Raw genomic sequence first — 5,310 nt, 5'->3', positions numbered from 1 at the left:
GACACTTGTGTTCTCAGGCTCAGCTTCCTCATCTGTAAAATGGGAAAATGTAGAAACTGCCTTATGTGGTTTTATGTTGGATATAATCAAGAGGAAATACCTGGAAGTTTCTTGGCACGCATGCATATATACACACACATGTACACACATATACATACTTGTATACACATACGCCCATATACATACTTACACATACACCTATATATATATATACATATACTTAAACATACACATACTTATATATACGTACACTCACACACATATATACATCTATAGAAATATACAGAAATATACATATATAAACTTTTTTAACTGCTCTTAAATGTTTTCCTTAGCTGTACCATGACTCCTCAGCTCATTAAGAGCAGAAAGTATAACTGATCTAAACGCAGTGATGGTAGTTTTTTAGGAGTTACGTCAGCCAGCTTTTAAGAGCCTCGTGCTTGCTGAGAACCTTCCAGGTATTTTGCCTTGATTATGTCTAATGCTTTCTCCTCTAAGACATAGGTATACTAGTTCCCATGGCACAGACAAGTCTCCATGGCAACTGGGGCTTGGAATGTTTTGCTACTGGCCCAAGGTCCACACAGCTTCAGAGCTGCTGAAGCCTGACTTGTTAGCTTAGTTAGTTAGAGCATGGTGTTGTAACACCGAGGTCAAGGGTTCAGATCTCCATACTGGCAAGCTGTAAAACAAACAATCAATCCAGAGCTGCTGAGCTGGGATTCTAACTGAAAGCTGAAGCTAATATTTTTTGGTATCTGCTACACTCCCCCATCATCTTGAACACCAGATAGGAAGCTCCCCAATGATTTGTCCAAGGAGCAGTCTTAAACCACCCAGAGCTTTACGGAGGGTATCCTGCCCCTCAGACTGCGTTGTTCCAGTATACCTCGCCTCACCTAAGCATCTGAGAGAAACTACCAAGCCAGCCACCAAGTGCAAGCAGGGGCTTACAATTGGCATCTAAAGTGGGGGCACTCATGTGGGACTGAGCCCTTAACCTGTGGGTTCTGCACTAACTCTTGGCAGTTAGTGTCAGAATGGAGTGAAATTTTAGGACACCTAGTTGGTGTCCACTAGGAACTGGAGGATTGGCCGGTGTGGTGGAAAAACCTACACATTGATGTCAGAAGTGTTGGGAGTGTCAAGAAAACACTATTTTTCTTTTACTATCCACCTTCTTCCTCCTCAAACCCCTGTGATCTGATGTCAACAGATACAATTCTAAGGAATCATCTCAATATTTATTCTGTTCAGAACCACTCGTACTTTTTGCCATTAGCTGACTTTTCCCTCTCCCCGTCTCAGCTTCTGCTGCCCCGTCACATGCCTGTCTGGCTTTCTCTTTCCCCTTCCAGGATGATGATCTCTAAAATCACCCTAGCCCTTCTGTTACTCTCACCTTTCTCTCCATATCTACTTCCTCATGGAAACCACCCTTCCTCATGACAATCCACATCTCTTCTATGCTCTCCCAAGTTTCTGCCTCAATACCCATATCATCTCTAAAGTTTTATACTCATATTGCACAATTAACCCATCACCTTAAGCTCAGCATTTCAAAACCAGACTTTCCACAGGCCCCTGAAAAATCCCCCTTCACAACATCTCTATTTGTTAACAACAGCAAAGTTCTTTCAGCCTCAGAATGTTGACTGTTCCCTCTCCTTTGCTCCTCATAGTCAGCTACATGTTTTATCAATTCCTTTTTTGACAAGCTTTTGCCTCATTCTCTCTTCTTCCTTTCTTGACCTCTAAATAAATCTGTTACAATCATCTCGATTTATTCTCCCTGTCCCTTGACCTCACTCCATATTTTTCATATATTTAACTGTCAGTGCTATGGTCTGGTTGATTTTTAAAGTTCTGCCTTCCAGTTTAGTCATTCTCTCTTTAGCTGTGTCTAATCTGCTATTTTGTGTTTTTATTTTATGTTATTTTATTCCACTTCTAGAATATATATTTATTTTTTATATCTGCTAGGTCAATTATATTAGTCTCTCCTTCTTTATTGATTCCTTTTTATATTTATTAAATTCACTAAGCTTATTGTCTGATCATTCCAATACCTGAAGACTTCACAGGTCTGACTCTGCTGTGTGTGACTTGTTGACTCTTACTCTTGGTGGATTATAATGCATGTCTGGTGGGGTTTTTTTACTGTAAGGTCATATTCCTTGAGAATTTACAGGCAGCCTTTGAAGCTGAGTCAAATTCCATACCTGTAAAGATGATTTGCAATTGGCTTCCACCAGTTGCCTAGAGGTACTTTCAATTCAGCATGACTTTAAACCAAATTCCTGGCTTGAGTTTTCTTCAGACTACAGAAGGTTTGCAAATTGGCCCTAAAGGAAGGCTGGTTTGTGGTTGTAATTTCTGAGGAATTTTATTTTTTCCTCCACCCAGAACCAAGGCTAGTCCTTTAAAAGGTGCCCCTTTATGGGATTGTTTTTGTTTGTCTTCTGGTTGATTGGTTGGTTGGTTGGTTGGTTGGTTGGTTGGTTGGTTGGTTTTAGCTCATCCTTCCACTGAAGGTCTTCCTCTTCAAAGGTCCTGGCTTTACATTGGGGTTTCCAGCCGATTGGACTAAAGCTCCACATTACCACATCAGCAGGTGCTGTCTTCATCAGCACCTCCCCAACCTCTTTCCATTTTTGCTATCCGATTGGTTTTGAACCCTGAGCATTTCTTGTCAGCCAAGTTCTGCTGCTATGGTCTAAATGTGTCCCTCAAAATTCATGTGTTGGCAAGTTAATCCTCAATGCAACAGTGCTGGGAGGTAGGACCTTTTGGAAGGTATTTCGGTCATGAGGGTGGAGCCATCATGGGTGGATTACTGTCACTATAAAAACTGCTTGCAGGAGTGGGTTTTCTCTCTTCTGCTTTTCTGCCACATGAGGTCGCAGTGTTCCTCACTTGCCCTTCTGCCTTCTGCCTTGTGAGGATGAAGCAAGAAGGTTCACATCAGATGACAGCACCTTGCTCTTGGACTTCCGAGCTTCCAGAACTATGAAAAATAAATTTCTGTTCTTTATAAACTGCCCATTCTTTGGTATGCTGTTATGGCAGCACAAAATGGACTAAGACCAGCATCTAAGAAAAAAATTGTTATTTATTTATCAATCCTACTCGGGTTTTTTTAATAAAAATTTTTGGATATCTAGTGTATAATATTGCCAAAACTGAAGTCAAAATTAATTAAGTTGAATAAGAAAATTAAGTTTTGTTTCCCTCTTTTTCACCCACATCCTCCCCCAAAACCAGGAATTCTCCCCAGTGGCCCCCCATGGTCATACGGGATTAATTTTATTCCCAGACGAAAAATTTCTTCCCTGCCTAGAATTTCTACTTTCTTTCTTTCTACCTAGCCAGTGTTTCTCACTCTCAGCATGACTGACATTTGGCAGGATAATTCTTGCTGGGGGAGGGGAGGCTGTCCTGTGCATTGCAGGATATTGAGCAGCATTCTTGGCCTCTATCCACGAGATCCCAGCAGCACTGCTCCAAGTTGTGGAAATCAAAAATGTCTCCAGATATTGCCAAGTAGCCACTGGAACCCTTGGTTGAGAACCACAGTATTAGACAGTGGTGTACACTCGGAAAATCCCCAGGAAATTCACTTCATTGAGCCCTCCCTGATAACCTTGACCCAACACCTGTTACTCTGTTACTATGCAACAAATGTGTAATATCATTTCTAATCTGAGAAGTCAAACTGTGCAATTTAGCACTACAGCACCATGCAGGCTGCTGTCCTGTCATTCCACACCTTAAAAATCCACTTCAGAATCGTTGTGCTTCTCATCTCACCTAGCTTAGCACTGGGCACAGAGCAGGGGCTCAAAATATTTATGTGATGTGGCCAAAGCAAAAATTCCAATTCAACACTTTTAGAAAATTTCATCAAGGATTATTGTGTGTCCATTAGCTGAGACTACTTAGGCTGTGGGAGTAGGAGTGTGAGGAAATTGAAATGTGACCTGTTTCAGATCTGGACAGATCATCTAGTCAATAAAATAACAGAGGAACAGTTCATCTATCAGATGGAGAGAACAAATCTATGGTTGTTAGAGAGGGGAGAGGGAGGGGGAAAGAGGAGGGAAGGCAGGGAAGGGAGAGATTGGATAAAGGGCAAAAAGAATAAGTATAATTTGTAATAATGAACATGTCAATAAAAAAGTTAAGAATTTTTAAAAAACTAAATCTGTTAAGTGGTCATATCCTACAGTCAGTTTTAAACTCCCAAGTTTTAATAATTTAATTAATAACTCTAAAATTGCAAATTAACGAAGCTATATTTAACCTACTTGAAAAGCTCCATGTATTATTTGGCTGGCTTTTAGACTTTAATCAAATTTTAACTAGCTTTCCAAACTGTTAGGAACATTTTTTCTCTTTTTTGCAAAGAAGACAAATTGGCTGATGAAAATCAGAGGTTTTAGGTCACTCAGAAGCAATTAATCAAGAGACATTTGAATAAATGTCATTAAATGACAACACAAAAGACAAGATTAAGACATAATGATTATCAGTAATCACAAGGGTGAATAACTGGTTTCAAAATGTCAATCTATGACATTCAGTTAAATTCTAGGAACAATCTTCAGCTACATTGCCTGTCTGTATCTATGTTTACACTGGCAATATCAATTATACATGAAAAAATTCCTGAAAAACGTTGATATTTATTTTTTTATTTTTTTTTTATTTTCATACATTTTATTTTTTAAACTCATAATTTTGCAAGCTAGCAGTAAAATATTGTCCTCAGTATTTTACTAATTAGCACCGTATACCTTTTAAAGCTAACTGGAACATTGTTTCATTATAAAGGATTGTGAAATAAAACGATCATTCCAAATGCCAAATAAGTTTCAAACAACATGTGAACAATGATTAATTTTACTATTTTTGGCTCTATGCACAAAGATGTATTTCAAAGATGAACTTAACTATATTAATATCAGCTCTGTCAATCTAATAAACCAAAGTATCACAGTGTAAAGCAATATTTAATCTCTGAAATTATTATATAAAGAGGCATATATTTTGTGTGTGTTTGTGGGTGAATTAATTTGTTTATTTTTTTAGCTCCCACCAATAAGTGAGAACATGTGGTATTTCTTTTTCTCTGCCTGACTCGTTTCACTTAATATTATTCTTTCAAGGTCCATCCATGTTGTTGCAAATGGCAGTATTTCATTCGTTTTTATAGCTGAGTAGTATTCCATTGTGTAGATATACCACATTTTCCGTATCCACTCATCCGATGATGGACATTTGGGCTGATTCCAGCTCTTGGCTATT

This window comes from Galeopterus variegatus, unplaced genomic scaffold (genome assembly GCF_000696425.1).
Source record: "Galeopterus variegatus unplaced genomic scaffold, G_variegatus-3.0.2 Scaffold10076, whole genome shotgun sequence".
Classification (NCBI taxonomy): Eukaryota; Metazoa; Chordata; class Mammalia; order Dermoptera; family Cynocephalidae; genus Galeopterus; species Galeopterus variegatus.
The sequence above is the reverse complement of the archived record's forward strand: the minus strand, read 5'-3'. Positions refer to the sequence as shown.